Source organism: Diuraphis noxia, unplaced genomic scaffold (genome assembly GCF_037042655.1).
Source record: "Diuraphis noxia isolate RWA-SAM2 unplaced genomic scaffold, SU_Dnox_SAM2 contig0001, whole genome shotgun sequence".
In the NCBI taxonomy this organism is placed as follows: domain Eukaryota; kingdom Metazoa; phylum Arthropoda; class Insecta; order Hemiptera; family Aphididae; genus Diuraphis; species Diuraphis noxia.
In genome coordinates, this window is record NW_028301711.1 from 103,304,727 (window position 1) to 103,329,700 (window position 24,974).

The window sequence follows — 24,974 nt, forward strand, 5'->3', positions numbered from 1 at the left end:
TATACGTTAACATTAATTAGTCAATTTACTAATGTAGGAAAATGAATTTTTTTCAGTTAAAAAATGTGACGTCAAACAGCATCATAAAGCTATTGTGCATCATTAATTTTATTGATGATAAAAAAATATTTTCTAAAGGTGAAAATTCTTTTGAATGTGGCTATGCCAAAACTTTTGATTACATACCTGATGTGGGTATACTTAGTGGTCAAGTGCATGCAAGTATGAAAAATAATTTGTATGATGTTAAGGTAAATAAACTTTGTAATTTTGATTGTATCATTTATTATATGATTCCTAAAATAATTATAATATTTAATCTTTATAGATATTTTTCAAAGATAAAAATATTGAACATGCCAGCTGTACTAGTCCGACAGGTTTGACAAAATGTCATCATATGGTTTCAATTCTTTTACATGGGCATAATAATATATCTGTAACTGATATATCATGCAGCTGGTCAAAAAAATCTGTAAGAGAAAATGATGAAGTATTGACTATTGATGATATGTATGAAAATAATTTTAAAGCTGTTACTGATCCACACAATATTGATTTTAAAGCTTTACACTTTGATAAATTAACAGCAACTAATCAAACAGTTGGACTTTCATGGTTAGGTTAGGTCCAGAACCTCCAATTGAGGATTTAAGTGATATTCTTCTATTGGAAAATGTCCTTAATTCTTCAGAATTTAGAAATTCTAAAAATAGTGTTCAAATGTTGTCTGACAAAAATGTCATCTGCAATTCTTATTATATGGACTACTAAATCTTTAGTTGCTTTCAAAATGTATAAAGATCCAAATTGGTCATCAAATATTGATATTTTATTAAATTTTTACCATCATAAATTCATACCTTATAAATTAACAGACAATTAATTTTTATACATAACAAAATTTCTAATCTATTTATCACATTTATGATATACTTGGAATAGATAGCCTTATAGTCTAGGAATTTCTTATAAAAAAAATAAAAAATATATATACTTGGGTTAATTTCATAATATAATTATAACAAATGGATTAATATAACTTACATTTTCATTATAAAATTTGTATCCTTTATATATATATAAATAATTAATAATAAAATAGAATCAGATTCTTTATAGATTCTATATCCATGGTTTAAAAATCGAAAAATATGATTATAATATATTTTATTTTTTATTTTTATTAAATATTTTTATATTTTTATTAAGTTTTGAACACCACTAGCTACACCTAATTTTAAACAATATAGTAACAGATCCAAATTGGTCATCAAGTATTCACATCTTATTCATTCCTTATATTAGTTCCCTATATAATCACATTTTAAATACATATGAATATTATAATATATACTTGGATTAGTTTAATAATAGAATTATAATTTATAACAAATGGATTAATAATACACACATTTTCATAATAAAATTTATATCCTTCATATTATAATAAATAATTTAATAATATAATTTAAAAAAAAAGTTTATTTGTATTAATATTTGTACAGAGGCGCCATTTCAGTTTTTTTTAAGGGTGTGCATGCAATTAAAGAGGCCAATTTTTCCCACCATCAGGCCAATTGTCAAAAAAACGTTTCTCATCATATTTTTTCTATACAATTTTTACTATCAAAAAAACATTTGGCTTTCATACATAAAATATTACAAATTAATAAATTTAAAATTAATATTTTAGGTATTAGATATCATACCATTCAACTATTACTATTTTGAAATTTTTTAACGCATAAATTTAATTAATAGTTAGGTACCTTAGGGTGGCCCTTAGCTTACTCTTGTAAATTTTTTTTTTAATTGTACAGTTTACGGCACCAACCCATTTTTTGTTAATGCCCAAAAAAATAATACCTGCAAAATTTGAAATCGATCATTTAATTTTAAGCCGTGCCCCCGGGCACTTGAAGTTGAGTAGTTTTGTAATTTTTTACAACATTTTCTAAACATTGGGTTATAATTTTTTTTTCAACAAAAAAACATTTAACATTTACTATTCTAGGTAGCATTGTAGCAAACTTTATGATGATTTCAAAAATGTCACTTGACATTAATACATAATTTATTACTGGCATAGTTATAATTTAATGAAAAAAATAAGTAAAAGCTCAAAAAATCTGGCATAACCGTTCTTTTTATTTGTACCAGTCAAATGATTCAGAATACCTTAAAATTACTTAGGGACAAAAAATGTATTGTAGTATGTAAATTAATATACTCGTATATGTAATATTAAACTAAAGTCTAAACAAATATTAGTAAGGTTGAAGTAGTTAATATATTTGTTTAAAAATCATGTAGGTATTAATAATTTTAATCTAAACACAGTGTTTATCTTGAAAATAATCTACCAAATTATTATTAAATTATAATGTAATTGATTTCACTATTTCAGTAAATTATTGTGGTTATAATATGAAGATAAGATTACAAAAACCGTTTATATTTAATTGTATTGTACCTTTTGCTGTCATTCAACAAATTGTGTTCACTATTCACTGTTTGCCTGCAGATAAGTTTAATTTGTAGTTTTGTACTTATGTTTCATCGTCTTGTACACTGTTGTTAATATTTTACGTTTAATAATGTCTTATAATATATGTTTACGAGAGAAAATTTATTTAATTAACAACTATTCAAATAAAATATCAGGAAGTAAATTACCATCTAATTTAGAAGTATTGAAGACTTTGTTTTTTAATTTAAGAGTCGTAAAATTGAATCTTCGTGAAAGTGCTAGATTAATTATTCGAGAAGTGTTTGTTTTTTGGGAAAAAGCCCGTATTCCAGTAAGATTAGAAAAACACTGTATATCTAAAGTTGAATCTTTATACGATGAGTGGAGAACACTTCAAAAGCATGCCACAAGAAATACAGAAAGTCATAAGGAACACGAAAAACTGTTTATTTCAACATTTAATGATTTATTTTATGTAACCCATGTTGATGCTCTACAAATTATGAAAATCGAAACAGATAGACTATTTTTAATAAATCAACGAAAAAAAGGACGTATAGGATTTATGTATGGCATTGATTATACAAATATGCGAAAAGAGCAACTTTCTATGGAAAGAAAAAATAAAACATTTGTAACAGAAAAGCGAAGTACCCAATCTGAAGGTAATTGTAAATGTTAATTTATGTTTTTATATATTTGGTTCAATAAATGGAATAATATTTATTTTTTTTTCTTAGACAATTTAATGGAAATAGACAAAATATCAAGTGACTTAGAGATAGACGACTTTTCTAGTCACTCATAGATGGACGAATCTTTTAGTTCCGTAGAAATAGATGTTGGACCTTCATCATCAAAACGAGTAAGAGGACAGAAGAACATATTACATAATTACTACTAAATTAGTTTGTGCACCAGACAACTGTAAAGTAAGTGATAGGGGGCAATTCATATCATTATGGCAGTGGTAGAAGCTCTAGAAAAAAATGTGGAGGACTTTGTTATTAATAGGACATCAATTCAACGTTGTCGACAGATTTTGCGTAAGGAGAGAGCAAGTATAATAAAAGATAAATTTCAAGAAAGTGATCTTAAAGCTGTTGTATTACACTGGGACGGCAAGCTTCTTCCTAATTTGGTTGGAAAAGATATTATTGATAGGCTAGTCATTGTAATTTCAAGTGGTGATACAGAAAAATTTTTAAGTATTCCAGTTTTACAAAAAGCAACGGCAAATAAACAGGCAGAAGTTATTTACAAAACTTTAATTGAATGGAATATACAAAATTTGGTTAAAGCTCTGTCGTTTGATACAACTCCAGTTCACCAGTTCATAGTGGTCGATTGGGTGGTACTTGTGTATTATTAGAAAGGCTTTTAGGAAAAAAATTATTTTATTTGCCATGCAGACATCATATTTATGAAATAATTTTACGAAGCGTTTTTGAAGAGAAATTAAATAAACCATCAGCTAAAGAAATATCTATTTTCAATAGATTCCAGCTTTCGTGGAATAAAATGAACAAGGACAATTTTTCTCCAGGTATTTCGGACAAACAAATTAAAGAAATTATTAATCCACATTCAACAAGAGTCTTAAAGTTTGTAAAAGAACATTTGAAAATTGTACAACCTCGAAACGATTACAAGGAGTTACTCGAGTTAACAATGATTTTTCTTGGCGCTAAACCAAATAATACGACTTTTTTCCATATTCCCGGTGCAACTCACCATGCAAGATGGATGGCAAAAGCTATTTATTCTCTTAAAATATACATGTTTCGTAATGAATTTGAATTAAGTAGTTTTGAAAAAAACGGACTTCGTGATATTTGTATATTTGTAGTTACAATTTATATTGAAGCATGGTTAGGTTAAGCACCTACTGCTGCAGCCGCACCATATCAAGATTTACTTTTTATACAAAACTTGTACAACTATAGTTCAATTGATAATAATATATCTAGAGTAGCAATGAATAAATTTTGAAATCATTTGTGGTATCTAACACCCGAAGCAGTTGCATTGGCATTTTTCGATAAAAGTATTTCTATTGAATCAAAAAGAAAAATGATCGTTAAACTAAATTATAAAACAGATTCAAACGAGAATATCAAACGATTAAATTTAAAAGAATCAGAAATTTCAGAATTTGTGAAAAATGAAATAGAGTTTTTCGTCTCAAGTGAAACTTTAGATTTTTTCAAAATATTTAACTTGGATACAGAATTTCTTTTAAATGACCCAGCAGATTAGAGTGAAAACTTATCTTTTCAAAATGCATTGCAAATGGTTTCTAAACTGAAAACTGTCAATGATACGGCAGAGAGGGGAATAAAATTGATTGAAGACTACAATTCAACACTCACCACCAATGAGGAACAAAAACAGTTTGTGTTACAAGTTGTAAGTGATTACAGAAAAATATTTCCTGACTGCAAAAAGGAAACATTAAAAAAAAAATTGTGACAAAGCATATAAGTAATTATTTTTAAACATTATAATAGACAACTTAGTTTTAAAAATGTTCTACATTTGTAATTTTAATGAATCGTTTGGCTTACATAAATATAAAACAATAAAAAATGGTTTAGCCAGATATGTTTAGTTTTTACTTATTTTTTGCTTAAAATTGTAACTGTGCCAGTAATAAATTATGTTATAATGAAAAAGTGACATTTTTGAAATCGTCATAAAATGTAGGGTAAACTTCACTACTTATATCAATTAATATTTTATGTTCTTTGGTTGAAAAAAAAAATATAACCTAATGTCAGTGATTTTTGTAAGAAATTACAAAACTACTGAACTTCAAGTTCCCGGGGGCACGGCTAAAAACTGAACAATTGATTTCAAAGTTTGCAGTTAATATTAAATTGGGCATTTACAAAAAACAGGTGGGTGCCACAAAAAAAATTTAAATATTTATTTTTAAGGGCCACCCTAAGGTACCTATATTTGAAATTAGAATATCAATAAAAATAGAAAATACGAATCAATCATTAAAAGCAGTTTATGATCTAAACCATAAAGTAAAGCGTGCAATGCAATGGAAATATAATAGTTTAATGTTTATTATTATAAATATATATAATATAACTTTTATATTAATAATTATAAGTATAAAAAAAAATGATAATTATAAAAGCATAGCAAATTGTTAATAGACCTTTTTCATTATTTTTTTTACATTCAAGTATATTGTCCATTTTTCATAACAAGCCTTATGTCTTTCACTAGCTAAATGTTTCTTATAACATTCATTTTGTTTTCTCCAGCAACTAAATCCCTTATAGACAAAAACAATACCTGCTGACGTTTCACCATTGAAACACTTATTTACAGATAAATTAATAGACCCAAAATGTATGCATACAAAACAATTCACCATATCTTTTAAAACTGAATATTCAATCCAGGTGTATAATCTATAATTCTGTGAATTGAATGCTCTTTTTTCTTAATTGTACAGCGTTATCAATTCATCATCTTTTGGATTAGATATGCCACAAACCTTTGGAAATCATAATAGTTATTAATTTAATGTAAAACCCTAGGTATACGTTTATTTATATTTTATATAGGTGAATAAAAAAAATATAATACTCTTTGAAAACAATTATACCTGTTTATCATTGAGCAAATTTATTTCTGAATCATTAATTGAGGTATAATTAGATTAATTGTCATCAACTCTTTTATCATCTTTCAAAACATCTGATACAATATCAATATCCTATCCAAATATTTGAAATATTTTTTAATATAATAATAGATGTATAAGTAAATAAAAAGTTGTAATACTCTTTAAGAGCAGTTATACCTGATGATCATTAATCAAATTTGTTTCATTTTGATTTTTTACTTCTGCACTATTAATTGAGGCATAATTAGAATAATTTTCATCGACCCTTTTATCATCTTTTAAAACTTCTGATATAATATCTATATCAATATCCTATCCAAATAATTGAAAAATATTTAAATATAATAAAAGATATTATGATATAAAAAAAGTTGTAATACTCTTTAATAACAGCAGTTACACCTGATTGTCCTGATTATCATTAAGCAAATCTGTATCATTGTCATCATCTTTCAAAACATCAATATCCTGTGTTAGGAACGCTTGCACACACTTTTGATTAGTAAGCATATTAAACAATAATAATATATAGTAGTGTAAGCAATATGTTTTTTTTTTTAAGCGACTGCGTCGCAAAGACAAGAATGTAGAATAAGCAAGAGCCAGTCGTGAATAAGTAACCGGATTCGTACAATACTGTGTCATTAAAATGTTCTTATAATAAACTAATTTCTTTAAAGTTAAACAGATTTTGTGTAGTGTTTGATTTACAACCCGTATGTGAACGAACTCTTACAACAAATATACCTTTCGGACTTAACTGAAAGAGTATATAACACCTGTCCAAATAATTGAAAAATATTATATTATAATAATAGGTATATAGATTATAATTTAAGTAGATTCATTGTCTTATGATAGTGAAGAAAGTATAGGTTAGAATCACTTGCTTGATTTACTGCAATATTTTTTTCAACTTTATTTTCATTTTTGGAAAACATGTTGGTAATTTTTTTACATGATGTGGAGGTTTCAAATAATTTTTTTTATTTATATCCTTCATCCTAGCTGCAACACTTTTTCTTTTATTATTTGTATCTTTCGTCCCAGCTGTGCCATTTTTACTTGTATTATTTGTATCCATCTTAACTATAGTGTAGATTGTAGAACTATAAAATTATCAATTAGTAGTATACTAATATAGTTGAACACTTAAACTTACTACATAAAGATTATAAGCATATAAATTATGAAATACTAGGTAGTAGGTACAACTTAGAAATAAAATATAAATTAAGATACAAAGAAATACAATAACGACTAGGTATGTGATAATAGATAGTAAAGCTAGACGCATAATGTCTGCCTGTAACCTATTACCACAGTTTATATAAAGTATATATTATATTATATTATGTAGTTTTATATAATCTGTGCTATTACCATTAAACGGTAAACTTTAGTGTAAATTTACACTCCGTTGAATAAATTAATACTGTTAACAATAAAATTATCAGTGGCGGCTCGTAGATAGGGGCGATGGGGCGATCGCCCCCCCCTTCTAGAATTATCATTTATTACCAATTTACAAGTTAAATATTAAATTTCTCATTTATATTAGATTCTGAACGAAGTGATGAATGTATTGAATTACAATGATGTGTGTTTTTTTTTTATGTTTGTTTTTGTGTCTGTGTACAGCATAACTAGTCGAAATAATGCTTCAATTTAAAACTTTGGGGGTGGTTTCCGATGTAAAAGTGAATATCCTTGGTACATTAGAGAGGTCAAAAGTAAACATTTTACAACAGTTTTCAAAAAAATCGAGAAAAACAAAAAAAAATGACAGAAAAACTGGAATTTTTACGCAAAACCATTTTTCGACCAAATCGATATTTTTATATGGTTGTAATTCAAAAACTAATCACTGTAAATACTTGAAATTTTCACCAAATGTTAATGTATGTGATATCTATATACAGTTTAATTTTCAAAAATTTTCGACTTTTTTTGAATTATTTATAGACCACTGAAATTTTAAATTTTTTTGAGACTTTTTTTTTAAGTGTCGGTAAAAAAATGTTGGACGACCAAAAAAACTTGAAAATTTAATACAAGGTTCCTTATGAGTTGTTCTAATTGTAGATAAAAAAAATTAAAAATCGATAGTCACAATTTTTTTTATAAGCGTTTATATTCAAATTTTTACGAAATCTGTCGATAACGCGAATATTTGCAAGTAATTTTGAAGACAATTTTTTTTTGAAGTGTCGATAAAATTTTTTTGGCCCTATCAAAATACTTGAAAATTTAATACACAGTTTGTCATAAGTTAGTCTTATAGTGATTAAAAAATTATAAGAACACATAGGCACAATTTTTTTTATTAGTATTTGAAGTTCAAATATTGGCAAAAATTCGTCAAAACCATGAATATTTGCAAATTATTTTTAAGTTGAAAAATCATAAAATTTTTTGCATTTATAACTAAGGATTAGAAATACAAAACTAAGTTTTCCATAAGTTTTCCTTCAAGTAGCTATAGAGAAAACTCGAAGCATTATTATAGGAAAAATTTTAAGTGCGTTTTAATTTTAAATTTTTACGAAATAGCGTAACGATAACGATTTATCCTCAAACGATTTTAAACATTCGTTATTTTTCAAAAAGTATAAGTCGTAGATACTTGAAAATTTTACCAGTTATTTAGATTGGCATTTTCTTTACATGATTTAATTTTCAAAATATTGTGAATTTTTTTTTAGGTATTTATAGACAACTGAAATTTTCAATTTTTCTGAAAATTTTTTTTTGAAGTGTCGATAATTTTTTTTTTGATTATTACACCTGTAACTCCCCCCCCCCCCCCCCTGACTACGCGGCCGAGGACGACAGAAAAGTTTATTTAATTTTGCACTACCAGTCAACCATGGAATATTTAAATAATTAGAAATATTAAAATAACGAATGTAAACTTAGTTTTTTCCTTAGTGATGATTAGATGTCAATTTTGGAATTTCTGGACATGGTCGACCACTTTTTACAATTGTTAATTTTTCATCAAAATTTTTTAAATGATATTCATTTTCCAAAAGATGCTCGATCAAGAAATTGTTTGAATCAGTATTCATTGTCTATAAAAATATAAACAAGGTGAATATAATTTGATTCCTCTTAATTATAATAATTTCATTTATTTAAATAATAATTATCATTTATACCAGTTCTATAAAATTATGCATAGGAATTTAATATACTTACATTAAAATTTTTTGTTCAACACCAAATTAACTATGAAGACTTGTGGACACGTTGACGGTTGACGACAAAATAATATATTTATTATTAGTATAGTATAGTATAATATAGTGTGGTTAAAACTTATAATAAGTATATTGATAACAAAAATAATCCGATATGCATCGTAAGAATATTGGAATTCCGTTTTTAAAAATATCGATAAGCACTCGGCATATCGCTTTCAAACATCACGTAAAAACGCGTCTTCTATCACAAATCCCCTTCTACCACAAATGGTCATTCCTATAAATAACGATATGGGAAAGTCAATCTAAAATACTAGCGCTTCTGAGAAATTCCTTACAAATTTGTCAATCTTTATCACAAAAAAAATGTCCACCGGAAATTCAAAATAAATTTTTATTAGCATTTGAATTTCAAATATTGACAAAAATTCGTCAAAACCATGAATATTTGCAAATTATTTTGTAGTTCAAAACTCATAATATTGTTTGTATTTATATCTAAAGTTATAAAATTTAACACTGTTGTGGTACCACTGTCTCATACCAATATATTATATAAGTTTGAATATATATTGTCATGTGTCATAGTCAGGTGAGTATTATAATATCGTAATATTAATTATGAGTTAATTAATAAACATGTTATTTCTAAAACACAACATGGTGTCAGGTGTTCTCGATTCTGTGTCTTCCGTTGAATAACCTAATCTAACTGTCATTGAGTGTCGTTGTTTAAAAAAAAAAAAAAAAAAAAACACGTGTCATCGTCTACATTTGTTTTTTCCGCGTCCATGTCCACCGTCTACGTCGTTTCCTCATCAACAGTACCAATTAAACCACAACATGGCTGGATTGACTGGTAATTTACAGCCACTTTCAGTGGAAGGTAAATTATGTCAAAACTGGAATGAATGGATTTAAGACTTCAATATTTATATGACCGCCAGTGGATATGATTCATTAAAAGAATTTAGAAAAGTTTCTATATTCTTACATTTCATCGGTAAGCCAGCGCTCAAAATATTTAATTCGTTTAATCAGGATATTAAAACAGTTTCACTGGAAACTGTTATCTCTTGTTTTGCTGACTACTTTATTCCTCGGAAAAATGTCACCATTGAACGTCATGAGTGTTTTACTAGACTGCAGTCTGCAGATGAAAATATCAGTGAATACGTTGCAGATTTAAAAAATTTAAGCATGTCTTGCGAATTTGATACACTGCGTGAGAGTCTTGTAAAAGATGTACTTATATTTGGTCTACACAATAATTGGCAACAATTAAAGCAACATCTATTAAGAGAAGATGAACTGTCTCTTGATAAGGCTCTGAAAATATGTTCATCGATGGAATTATCTAAACACCGTACAGAACAATTAAATAATGCCAAAGAATAGGTGCTGACTGTTCAAACAACTGAAGCATCATCATCAATTCGTTCAAGGAAAAATTCACAGTCAAAATCAAAATGGTCATCTCAAAGGAATACAAGTCAAAATAGGGAGTCATCGTCGAGTTCACAAAGAAGGAACAATAATGTTAAGTATGTCAGTAGTAAAAATAATAATTGTACTCGGTGTGGACAAATACATAAATTTAAATGTCCTGCATTTGGTGTACAATGTAATAACTGTAAACGTTTTAATCATTTTGCGAAATTTTGTAAGTCTAAGTCTGTCAAAGTGGTTTCAATAGAAAATAATAATGTATTAGAATCTGATCAATTATTTGTCGGTACTGTTTATACCATAAGCAACAATAGTTCTCAGACCTGGCAAATTGATTTGTATGTTAATAATATTTCTATAAGTTGTTTACTTGATACTGGTGCACAAGTTAATATTATGTCTCTTAGTAACTTATTAAAACTTAAAGTTAGTGAGTCCTCTATCATTAGACAAAATACAACCAAGCTTATGTCAATACACTCAGTAGATATTCCTACACTAGGTACATGTAGTCTTAGATGTTGTTTCAAAAATAGTTTTGAAGTCATTACATTTTTCATAGTAGATTTTGATTGCATAACAGTGTTGGGTTTAGCATCGTGCAAACAACTTAATCTACTACAACGAGTTAATGTTGTTAACAATAATTCTAGTCATATTCTACTAAAAGATTACAATGATATATTTGAAGGTCTAGGCTGCCTACCAATAAAATGTCATATTCATATTAACAACGAGGTCCAACCTATTATTGATGCACCTCGTAAAATTCCTTTTGCTCTGTATGAACAACTTCGTAAAGAACTGGATAGTATGTGTGATTTAAAAGTGATACAGAAAATTGCTTCACCAACGTCATGGGTTAGTTCAATAGTCATACTAAAAAAGAAAAATAATAAATTAAGAATATGCTTAGATCCTAGAAATTTGAATAGAGCAATTAGTAGGTCACATTATCCTCTCCCTACTTTTGAGGCAGTTAAAACTCAATTGAGTGGAACAAAATTTTTTTCAACACTGGATGCAACTATGGGTTTTGGATGATACCACTTGATGAAAAAAGCTCTGAGCTCTGTACGTTTAATACACCTTTTGGTAGATACAAATTTCTTAGGTTGCCATATGGTCTTAACTGTGCACCTGAAATTTTTCATCGTATTATAACTGAATTAATCTCTGATATTGATGGAGTTATTGTATATATTGATGACTTAATTATAACAGGTTCAACACTAGAAGAGCATAATCAACGACTTAAAAAAGTGTTTGATAGAGCTAGGGAAGTTAATTTAAAATTTAATAAAAGTAAATGTATAATAGGTGTTACTGAAGTAAAATTTTTGGGTCATGTTTTTAATAGTCAAGGGGTTAAACCTGATCCTGATAAAATTACAGCCATTGTCAGTATGCCTTATCCTAAGTCAGTTAAAGATTTACAAAGATTTCTGGGCATGATAAATTATTTAAGTTCTTATATCCCTAAATTAGCTGATGAGACAACACTTCTGCGTTCACTGCTAAAAAAAAACACATCATGGGTATGGGATGAAAACTATGAATCTGTGTTTAATAAGGTTAAAAACAGTATCACAACTGCACCTGTCTTATCTTATTATGAACCATCGTTACCACTTACATTGTCAGTTGATGCATCTCAATTTGCAGTTGGAGCAGTTATTTTACAGAACAACAAGCCTTGTGCTTACGCTTCACAAACCCTTACTTCTGCACTACAAAACTATGCACAAATAGAAAAAGAACTATATGCAATTGTTTTTGGTTGTAAAAGGTTTCACCAATATTTATATGGTCAAATTGTCAAGGTACAGACAGATCATAAGCCTTTAGTTTCACTGTTCAAAAAGCCTTTACATTCGGTCCCTCCTATATTACAGTGTATGATGGTAAATATTCAATCTTATCATCTTGATGTTGAATATGTCCCTGGTAAACTGATGGTTTTAGCGGATACATTGTCAAGGGCTCCACTTCCAGACTTTAATGAAGACAATATAAATGAAGAATTAATCTTGCAAGTTCAAGCATTTTCTGAAAACTTAGCCATTGGAAAACAATATCTTGTCAAAATAAAAAATGAAACTTTAAATGATATAGTATTGCAGAAAATTAAAAATATTTGTATGTCAGGGTGGCCTCTAAATAAGCCTCTTCTTGAGAATTCTCTCAAACCTTTTTGGACTTTCAGAGATGAAATTCATGTGATTGATGACTTAGTCTTTAAGGTTTATTGTTTAATTGTACCTACTAAACTTAGATCTGATATGTTAAAACTTATTCATGAAGGCCATATGGGTATTGAACGCTGTAGAAATCAAATAAAAGATGTATTGTTCTGGCCAGGTATAAACAATGATATTAAAAATGTTGTAGAAAGTTGTGAGTGTGTCTTAAATATCAAAACAATAATACTAAAGAACCAATGATTAGTCATGCTATACCAGACCTACCTTGGCAAAAACTAGGTATAGACTTATTTCACCATAATGATCAAACTTATTTATTGGTAGTCGATTACTATTCAAAATTTATTGATTTGGTATACCTATGGAGATAATATCGGATAATGGACCACCATTCAATAGTGAAGAATTTAAATTATTTAGTATTGAATGGGGTATAAACACTGTCACTTCTAGCCCAAATTATCCACAGTCCAATGGATTAGCAGAAAGATGCGTACAAATAGTGAAAAAGTTACTTAAAAAATCCTCTGATACAAATACAGACCCATATATTGCATTAATGCAGTATCGTAACACTGCTAATAATAGTTTATGCTCTCCTGCACAACTACTTATGTCAAGAAATATTAGAACTAAAATTCCTGTCAAATTGTCTAGTCTTAAACCAAAATTAGTTGAAGTAGAAAACCATAATAAACAAGTTTTCTCTAAAACTGATAAAGTAATGTCCTTTTATAATAAAAATACTAAGCAACTATCCCAACTAAAGGTGAATGATAAAGTATTATTTAAAATTAAGCCTAACAGTACATGTGTGTGAAGTTGGCCCCCCGACTTTGTCCAATCGATTCCAAAACTATGTCAATATTTTGCAAATTAATTGCAAATAATTGCAAATTGGTTTTTAAAATTTGCAAATAACTCATAAAAAAATTATAAGCAAAACCCCATTACGGGGGGCCAACTTCACGCAGCCCCCCGACTTTGTCCGATCGATTCCAAAACTATGTCAATATTTTGCAAATTAATTGCAAATAATTGCAAATTGGTTTTTAGAATTTGCAAATAGATATTTGATTTTTGGCGAATTTTTCAAGTTTTTTTGCCAGCCCCCCGACTTTGTCCGATCGATTCCAAAACTATGTCAATATTTTGCAAATTAATTGCAAATAATTGCAAATTGGTTTTTAGAATTTGCAAATAACTAATAAAAAAATTATAAGCAAAAACCCATTACGGGGGGCCAACTTCACGCAGCCCCCCGACTTTGTCCGATCGATTCCAAAAAGATACGTTTTCCTTACAAGCGTGGCATCTAGCGTAACCATAGACATATAGTCTTATAAGTCAATGAACGTAATTACTGGACATAGGACTGCATCTTACGTGGTCGTGCTGCTAAAAATACAATAGTCATGTCAAAGTCGCCAATGTGAGCAAGTGAGAAGTGACGTTGCCAAACTAATTAATTTATACCAATAAAATCAATTTTACTATTCATTATTATGTCTGTGAAATGTGAAGTTCACCCCACCCTTTCACACCAATGTCATCAAGCCGTTTACTTCAAGAAAGTAGGTGTTGGAAAAATTATAAGAGTTTTAAATGGACAATACAATATTGCATAATAATAAAATAATAACCCATTATATTATCATTTATCACCACACTATGCGCACCCGAGTAGTTAGAAAATACAAATCACACTATTTCTAATTATAGATGTAACTTAGAGCGTTTTGTCGGACTGGTTGATTCCTGCTTCTGACGGACAGAAGCATGTTGTGGCTGGTCGGGATTCTAACCGTCGGTATATTGTGTAAACAAAAAACATTATATTATTAATTTATTATCATATGCATTCCGCTCTTGACACACTGTCAATTTTGGTGGTTGACACTTGCGTTTTCATTCATTTATATTGTTTTATTTATTTCGGATGTATACATATTGTTATAATATTAGTTTATTACATTTGAAATAGTAGTTTTAGTAGTTCGCATTTACTTGTCACGTTTGGGAAATGGACAGTAAAAAGGTAAGTTATCGTTGATTGTTTATAAATTATTTAAATTTAATACAACCAGAAGTAAGAAAATAATAAAGAAATTAGTATAAGGATTGACTTTAATTTAATAATCATTAATAGGTACATTGTTTAATTTTTGTTAAATTTTTATAGGTAAGGTTAAAAAGACAAAAACTTGTTTTTATATATTAATATTCAATCTATATATTATATAGATCATGATTACATATTACCTCTTATTGTTTTTACAGATTATAGTGATTTATTATGATAAGGGTTGGGATTTTATAGTACTTAAAATTGAGTAAATATGCAAAGTAAATTTTTTAATTTGAGTTTTTCTGAAACATAAGAAATTTTTTAACTTATTTGGCCATTACTTAATTATTTTATAAGTAATATACAAATGCCTTTAAAATCCTAACCCTGATTATGATTACTAGAGCTGAGAATTTTTAGTTTTTTAATATTTGTCTAGAAAGTAGGTTACAGAACCGGGTAAGTGATGTATATATATGTTTCATAACGATAATAAGGGGTCTGCATTTCTGTAATGTAAGTATAATAAGTTACACTGAACATTGTATTTTGCATATCAGAATTTTTTTTTCACCATTAATTGTATGATTCAAGTACATCATATTATACTATTGTTTATTTTATTTTATACCATATCTTAAGTGCATAGTTGTTGTTGTTTTTGTGCATAACTAGCATAAGTGAATTCATATTTTCAGATTTATAAGTACTAAAAGTCCTTACTCCTCAGCCCTAATGACTACCAATTAAATAAAAAAATTAATTATTTGCACATACAATACTTTACGCAGATAACATTGTAATTACATTTTTATTGCTCAGATTATTAATACTACAAAACAATGTGCATATTTAATATTCATTATATGATCAAATGGTATACCTAAATAGGTATGGTATATATTGTAATAATTGGATAATAAAACATAAAATAACTAACTTTTCTCAAATAATTAAGTTATAAAAGTCGTTACCCCTGTACCACCAAAGTATAATATATTATATAAGGCAAAAAATATCCCATTTAATTTATTTGTTATTCTAATTTCAATATTTGTGCATCACTTCAAACTTGGAAAAATGTTTTTCCCGTGGTGGTATACAGGCCTAACAATTGCACATTAACAATAACGCTATTTATACATTCGTGTTTCTGAGACTGGAATGGTACAAAAAACGGTCTGAAATCATTTTTTTTTAAATTAAGGATACGAGAAAAAATATTTGTTAATATTATATAATTATACAATATTCTTTGAATAAAATATTTTATGAATTCACTGTCATTATAATTTTTAGCTACAATAAGAACAACTCATAAGGAACCTTGTATTAAATTTTCAAGTTCTTTTGGTCATCCAAAATTTTTTTACCAACACTTCAAAAAAAAAATTCTCATACAAATCGAAAATTTAAGTGGTCTATAAATAACTCAAAAAAAGTCAAAAATTTTAGGAAATTAAACTGTATATAGATATCTTTAACATAAACATTTGATGACAATTTCAAGTATTATTTATAGTGATTAGTTTTTGAATTATAACCATATAAACAAATCGATTTGGTCGAAAACTGTGTGAAAATTCCCGTTTTTCTGTCATTTTTTTTTTTTTGTTTTTCTCGATTTTTTTGAAACTGTTGGAAAATGTTTACTTTTGACCTGTATAATGCACCAAGGATATTCACTTTTACATCGGAAACCACCCCCAAAGTTAGAAACTGAAGCATTATTTCGACTAGTTATACTGTAAACAAAAACAAAAACAAACAAAAAAACACACACATAATTGTAAAATCAATATATTCATCGCTCCGCTCAGAATTTAAGAATTCAAAAATAGCCAACGTATACCTAGCCAGATTTGCCGGAACTAATAGTGTGTTCAGGGGCTGCTTGAATTTGGCCCCTAATTTTAGATTTTAATCGAGTGATGAATGTATTGATTTTACAATGATGTGTGTTATAGATTCTGAGTGGAGCGATGAATGTATTGATTTTACCATGATGTGTGTTTTTATTTTTATTTTTTTTTTTTTGTGTCTGTCATCACGTTTTGGCCGTTTTGGGGCAGTAAAAGTGCTTCGATTTTTGACTTCAGTACCTCGTTCGATCAGAAAGTGAATCTAGTTGGTACTTTGGGGGGTCAAAAGTAATAAATTCTTAATACTTTTCTAAATAATCGAGAAAAACAAACTAAAAATTAAGGGAAAAACGGGAAATTTTACGCACACTCATTTTTTGACAAAATCGATTTTGGTTTTTGATGTAACTTTAAAACAAATGACCATAGGTACATAAAATTTTCACCGAATGTTTATATAAGTATATTCTATCCACCATGCAATTTTCAAAAATTTTCGACTTAAGTTGAACTATTCATAGGCATTTGAATTTTTCAACTTTTTTAGTTTTTTTTTCTATAAATATCGATAAAAATTTATTTGTTCGGTAGAAAAGCTTGAAAATTTAATACAAGGCTTCTAACACATTGTAACAATAGCAGTTAAAAAATATTAAAAATTCGTAGGCACGATTTTTTTTTATAAGCATTTAAAGTTCAAATTTTGACTAAATACGTAAAAATCACGAATATTTGCAAATAATTTTGAGTTAGAACAGTAAACTACTATAATTGTCTTATTAAGCTTCAAGAACAACCTTTTAGAATATTTAATATACTCTTTTAATATTCTAAAAAATTAAGTTGCTTATAAAATATTTTTATACAAATTTGTAGGTTGTAAAAGCTCCTGGAAGGAAACCATTTGTTAACCCCGATGAAGTATTTGCAATATTGAATAGCCGCATTGATAGGATATTTACGAATGAGGGTCAACTTCAGCCAATTTCATCAGAGATTTGGAAAATGTTGTCAACTGATCTAGGCCATAGAATTACTGCTAATTCTCTGTATATTTCTGTATATCAAAATAGATACTCTTGGCAATCTAAACTAAAAGCAATTATTGGTCTACATTTTGAGTCAAACACAAATGATTCGGATATTAACAGTGACGTATCAGAAAATTCATCAGATTCCATAAAATCCAAAACAAAAAAAAAAACTATTCAATTTTTCACTTTCCTATAAACATTTTTTGAAAATTAAACCGGCACCAAAAGAATATAAAGATAAGAATACAACGAGAGTTTATAATGTACTAAAGGCTGGAAAATGGACCGTTATAGTCTATGATAAATTTTTTAAAAAGTTTCGTCTACCCTGCAATTTTATATTCAAACGTGGCAAAGTAGCCCGCGACCATTCTTCGGCGAGTAAATATATTCAATTTTGAGGTTCATGTAAAGACTGTTCTAACGAACTATATGGATGGTGTGATAGAAAACCGTATTCTGGTGAACCATTGAAAATCAATATTTCTACAAATGATACTAGAGATAATGCTATTAATCATATATCAAAACGACCATTAAAGGGTCATAAACGACGAAAAATTGGTAAACAACTATCAACAAATTTGGCCAGTAACTGGAGACGTGAAAATGCTGGAAAAGCGATGACATTTGGGGAACAATCACCACCAAATTTGTATAATTATGAGGTTTTAAGAAAAACCAAACAAGAAATTAAAGACAAGGATCTAGGTATTACAGTCAAATGTCCATTAATGTCACTAGTAGAGTTGAAAAGAAATTCTTCGTTTTCAAATGACATTCATGCAATTGGTATAGATCCCGTTTTTGTACATTATTGGACAATGCACCAAATCATAATTTATAAAGATTTTGCAAAAACATATTTTCGTTTGGCTATAGATGCCACAGGTTCTATCATAAAGAAAATTAAACGTTCAACTCTTAATGTTTTATCGGGTGACATTTTCTTGTATGAAGCTGTAATTAATACAGGATACGGTCAGATTCCTGTTTCACAAATGGTATCAGAACGTCATGACACTCTAACAATTCATTACTGGCTTGGTCAATGGTTGAAATCATCATTAAAGATTCCAAACGAAGTTAATTGTGATTTTTCTAAAGCACTTTTAGGGGCAATATCTATAACGTTTTGTGGAATGAGTCTACAGGATTACTTAGAAACATGTTATAAAGTTTTAACTGATCATGCAATTGAACTTCCTCGGACTTATATTAGAATAGATGTATCTCATATGATAAAAATCTTCTGTCGTACTAAGTGTTTAATAGGACATAAAAGAAGAATACTAAAAGAATTTTATGTTCGATGTCTAAGACTTTTACTTACGTCAAAAGATTTAGATACATTCACCAAGTTCCTCGATGCTATTTTTACTGTAACTTTAAGTGAAACAGACGGAGATTATGAAGAAACGAGAACACCCTCAGAATTGAGTAGACAATATTTATTAGATTGTATGAAAGGTCTAAGTAAAGACGACCCATTTGAAGAAAATGATCCTGAAGTTAAAACAGACACAATTGAAGATAACACAATTGACGAGGAAGCATCCACAGGTTGTATAAATGAATTTATAAGTGCTATTTTAAATTCTAGTACCATGAAAGCCACAGTAACTGGAAATAGAATATCAGCTTATTATTTGCCCGAATTAGTCCCACATATAATTAGATGGTGTCGAGATTTTCCATTATGGACTTCGGTGATGCTACATAAATATAATTCACCATATGATATAGCTACATCAGCTCCTGTAGAAGGAGATTTTAATACATTAAAAAATCAAATATTTCGTTTTGAACAAAAACCAAAGTCTATAGATCGATTTGTGATTCGTCATTTAAAAAGTATAGATGGATCAACTAAAGTAATGCGAAGCTCTCAAATAAAAAATAAATGCCTGCAACTAAATGAAATTTTTAAAAAAAGTTCCGAGGATGATTCTGTATCTCATTTCAACTCTAATACTTCTAAATACATATTTCTGGATAAAAGTAGTGATGAACTCAAAGGAGGTAAAAGAGATACTGGATTTGAACTAAACAGGAAAATGCTTGCTTATAATCAAAGTTCTGATGTACAATGTGAGGTCATTACGAAATCAAAAAACCCTCAAACAACATTTTTGGATTTAAGTTCTCCTGAAAAATCTCCACGAATTAAAGACAATTTCGATAATAGTAGTGATGAACTCAAAGAAGATAAAACAGACACAGGATTTGAACTTAATAGGAAAAGTTTTACGTATGATCAAAGCTCTGATGAACAATGTGAGGTCATAACGAAATCAAAAAGATATGAAAAAATATTTTTGGATGTAAGTTCTCCTGAAAAATCTCCACAAGATTATAACGATTTCGATTCATTAACAAACGTTATTAGTAACGAATTGGATATAAATATTCTTGAACAAGAAACTTGGAGAGGACTTGGAGGTAATCCTAATTTTGAATTGGATACTAGTTTTAATTTAATTACTGAGAAAAGAAAGAATCGACCGGGAAAATATATGACAGATGTACCTGAAATCGATAGAATTTTGAATAACCGTAAGCTCCGTTCAAATATGAATACAGTTTTGAGAAATGGAAACTCATGCACACCGATTCAACTGAATAAAAAGAGGTTTATCGTAAGAAACACATGTCCATTCGATTCAGTAGCAATAATAATTGTAATAGCATACTATGATAATCATAATTATAAATGTTATCTTGATAATTGTGAAAATCTTTTTATAAACTTCTGCAAAGATTTAGCTCTCCATGGGCCATCAAAAACTATTTATAAAGAAAGGGCTGCGATATTAAAAGATATTTTTGAAGATGCTACTGGTATTTCAGGTGTTGGTATAATTGATACAACTTGTAACATTGCTTATATCATCAACAAACTCTTAAAAGATGCACCATCGGCAACAGAAAGTTTAAGTTGTTCAAATGAAAACTGTACAAATAATAAGAGTTATTCAAATCCAACTATAATTACTAAATTTAATGGTGGATTTTCATCAATGGAATCAACGATTATGGCATACTTAGACTCACGCAATTTTGATTGTACTGCACTTCACTGTAATGGGAATATAACAGCCAAACGAAAATTGCATAACCATTTATTCGTAGAAACAGAAGTATTTGCAAACGCACTACAATACTCTCTAACGACTTTTTGTCATAACCACAATCCTGTGAGTATTATAATATTGTAATATTAATTATGAGTTAATTAATAAACATGTTATTTCTAAAACACAACAAACACTAAGTTTTCCATAAGTTTTGCTTCAAATAGCTATAGAGAAAATTTGAAGCGTCATTATAGGAAAAATATTTTGAGCGTTTGAGTTTTAAATTTTTATTAAATCGCGTAATGATAACGATTTATCCTCAAACCAAGTATATGTATATCTATGATAATATAAAGTATTATGAATTATGATAACTACATGCAATGGTTTTGGACAAATTGATTAACCATGCCTTATTCAAAATGCGTCTTAATTGAAAAATAATTTATTTGTTTAAAAATAGAATATATGACAATATTTAAATATAATATATCCTAGACTGACAGATCATCTCCGTTCAGAATCGTTTTTCGTATATACAATGATACCTATCATTGCATTCAAATTTAATTCCATCCATTACAGTAACCTACTGTACACAGTGCCGCAACTAGGTTTTGTAGGGCCCTGATGCTAAAAACTTTATGGGGCCCCTGTACTTGCATTATACAGTATAATGAAAAAAAGTCAGTGCACAGATAACCTTTGGCAGATCCCTAATACTAGACAAAATGTATGGCCCCAAATTTTTAAAACTTTTCAAGCTCTATACGGCTTGACAAGCAGTATAGTAATGTGGCTATATTAAGTTCATCATATTTTTAAACACATCTCCAACAATACATCAGTTATCAGTAGTCAAATAGTCAAATAATTAATAAAAAGTAATTCATTTATTAAACAATATTATATTCAAATTTAAATAACAAAAAATAAACAATCAATAGGTACCTACTATTATAATTTATAGGTATTATACAAAGATTTTACTTTAAAAAGTTTTTTTTTCTTGACTTCATATTAGCAAAGTCATTTATCAATTTTTCAATATCTAGTTATTTTGTCCTTGATTTTTCTATGTTAAGTATACTTATGCCAGTTAATCTATCTTGCGAAATAGAATTCCGAAGATAATTTTTTAGGAGTTTTAATTTGGAAAATGACCTTTCGGCCGTAGCTACAGTAACTGGGAGACTTAAATATATAATACAAGCTGTGAGAATTTCACTGTAAAGGGATGAAAGATCATATTCAATTATAAAAGATGTCAATTCTTGAATAGTTTGAATTTTTGTATTTTTAATAAATTCTTTTAATGAAATTAGTTGTCTTATTAAATCTGATGTCACATCGTTATTGTAAAATGATATGAAATCATAACAAGATTTAACTATTTCTGACTCTTTCATAGTAACTATATTTTGTGGAAGTAAAAATTCAAAATTTCTTGAAACGGAATGAAGTCCTTTAAATCGATCACGTAACTGAAATAAAGCTGTATCAATGAGAGGATAAAAAATTGCTATACGAAATTTTTCTTCAGGCACATCTAATCGTTTATCTCCTTGAATTTCTCCACAGTATTGTTTTGAATATATTTTACGGGTTGTAGGTTTTGTTATAGATATACCCCATTTATGGCATAATCCAGTAGCAACAAGTTCATCATAACCATCTCTCATTTTTTCAATTGATAAAATTGTTCCTTGCAATAAATCACATGCCTTGTGAAGATTGGTTTGTGGTGATTGTAATACCTTTGATACAATTGATAAAGGTTTTAAAATATTTTCCCATATGGTCATTAACATAACAAATTCAAATGATTCCATTTTTTTTTTTCAGTGATTTGGCTCTATTTTTTTCATCAGTTTTGTCACTTGTTAATAATATATTAGTTAACGATTTTAAAACATTTATAAAATTAAATTTTAGTGAATGCACCGCGTTGTGTCTTGCTTCCCATCGAGTGGCACACACTTTTTTTAATACTTTATTTCTTATTTGATCTGCGGTCTTCTCACCAAAAGCCAATGATGTCCATCTAGGTGCACTCTTGCTAAAGAACAGAAATATATCTTGTACAATATCAAAGAATAAAGCTACTTTTTGAGAGCTTTTAGCAATATCAGAAATAACCAAATTGAGGTTATGAGCTGTGCAATGAATGTAGGAAGCACTTGGTACAACATCTGAAATCCTTTTTTGGACACCAGTATATGCACCACTCATAACTGATGCCCCATCATACCCTTGACCTCTACATCTTTTTATGTCCAATTTAGCACCATGCTTGATTAATGGATAAAATCCCAAAAAAGATTCCATTATTTTAAAAGATTTTTCTTCATAATCAACTATAACATATCTTATAATTAAACTAACCTGGTCTACTTTTGTGATATCTTGGGTTGAGTCCATTATTATAGCAAAGCATTGAGCATTTCGAATCTCGTCACAGATTATTTTTTTAACATTTGATGCCAAAAGTTCTATGAGCTCATTCTGTATTTTCCAACTAAGATATTTTATTTTCATCTCTTCATTGTAAAGTAACTTGTTCAATACAGGATCATATTCAGCAATAAGTTTAACGGTGCGTAGAAAATTTCCTTCTGAATCAGTATTTTTTTCCCCTTCATTTCCTCTTAATGCACAGTTTCCAGCAGTAAGACTTAGAATAATTTTTATTAATCTGGTCAAAACATCTTTCCAAAATTGAGCTTCAATTGATATTTGTTTTTCTACATTTTTTTCAATTGTTTCATTTTTAATCCAAAGTAATCGTATTTGAACAGCTTCTAAGTGTTGATGGGATTTTTCATGTTTCATTATTTTAGTACTCAAATTTTGCCAGTCACATATACCATGAATCCAGTTATACTTGAAATTTGCGTTTAATCTGTTGGCAAAGAGCCAACAAGTTTCACAGTATACCTTATTCATTATAACTGAAAAACAAAACCATTGCCTTGGAATTTTCATTCCAGTTATAGTAGTCAAGTGATAATAATCAATTGAAAAAGAATGACCAGAATTTTTCAAACTGACATTTTTCAAAAGATATTTGTTTGTTGGCTTACATGGACCATATGCGATGATTTGTTTCTTTAAGTTAGAATCAGTAATGTTGTCAGGGAATTTACCTCTATCAGTAGGGTATTCTGAATTCAAATCAAGTGTAGTATTTGCCACTAAAAAAACAAAAACAATTGATTAAAATAAACGATAATAAATAAGTTTAATAAAATAAGTCAGTAAAATAAAAATAAATAGGTTTGTCATATTAAGAAATTCTTAGTTATTGCATAAAATACCCAAAAATGCTTGTAAAAAAAAATAAATATTATACACATATTTAAAAATAGTCAGATACTGACATACTGTACAGAATTCCTAAGCAATACATAAAATGTCATGACTATACATATTAACGCTAACACAAAATATATTATTTTATTACCATGTATAGCAGATGATTCAGTGTCCAATATAATATCTGATTCAACTCCATGTCTTAGATGGTAATTTTTATCTAAAATAAATTTTAAAAATATTAAGGATTATTTACTGTTATTTGCTTAAATTGTTATATTATAACAAACAATGTTAAGTTAAAAAATGTAAAACTTTTTAGGAAAAAAAAAAGAATACACAATAATAATAAAATCAATTATTAAGTACCATTTATTGCAGGTGATTCAGTGTCCAATATAATATCTGATTCAACCCCATGTTCTAGATGGTCATTTTCATCTAGAATACATTTTAAAAACCTTATGGATTATTTACTGTTATTTACTTAAATTGTTATATAAATCAATGTAACATATTATAAATGCTTAGTTAAAAAATGTAAGACTATTGAAAATAAATGTTTGAAAAACATATACCAACTATTCATTATATTTTTTTATAAATTAACATAACATAAAATATAAAAACACAGTAT

General features: G+C 28.1%; 2 pseudogenes; one reads left to right on the forward strand and one right to left on the reverse strand.

The window, feature by feature from the left end:
• The first annotated feature begins 41 nt into the window (after positions 1–41).
• Positions 42–6,509, forward strand: LOC107170864 (uncharacterized; annotated as a pseudogene).
• A 15,499-nt stretch (positions 6,510–22,008) lies between these two features.
• On the reverse strand, positions 22,009–22,859 carry LOC107172503 (zinc finger MYM-type protein 1-like; annotated as a pseudogene).
• Between the last annotated feature and the right edge of the window lie 2,115 nt (positions 22,860–24,974).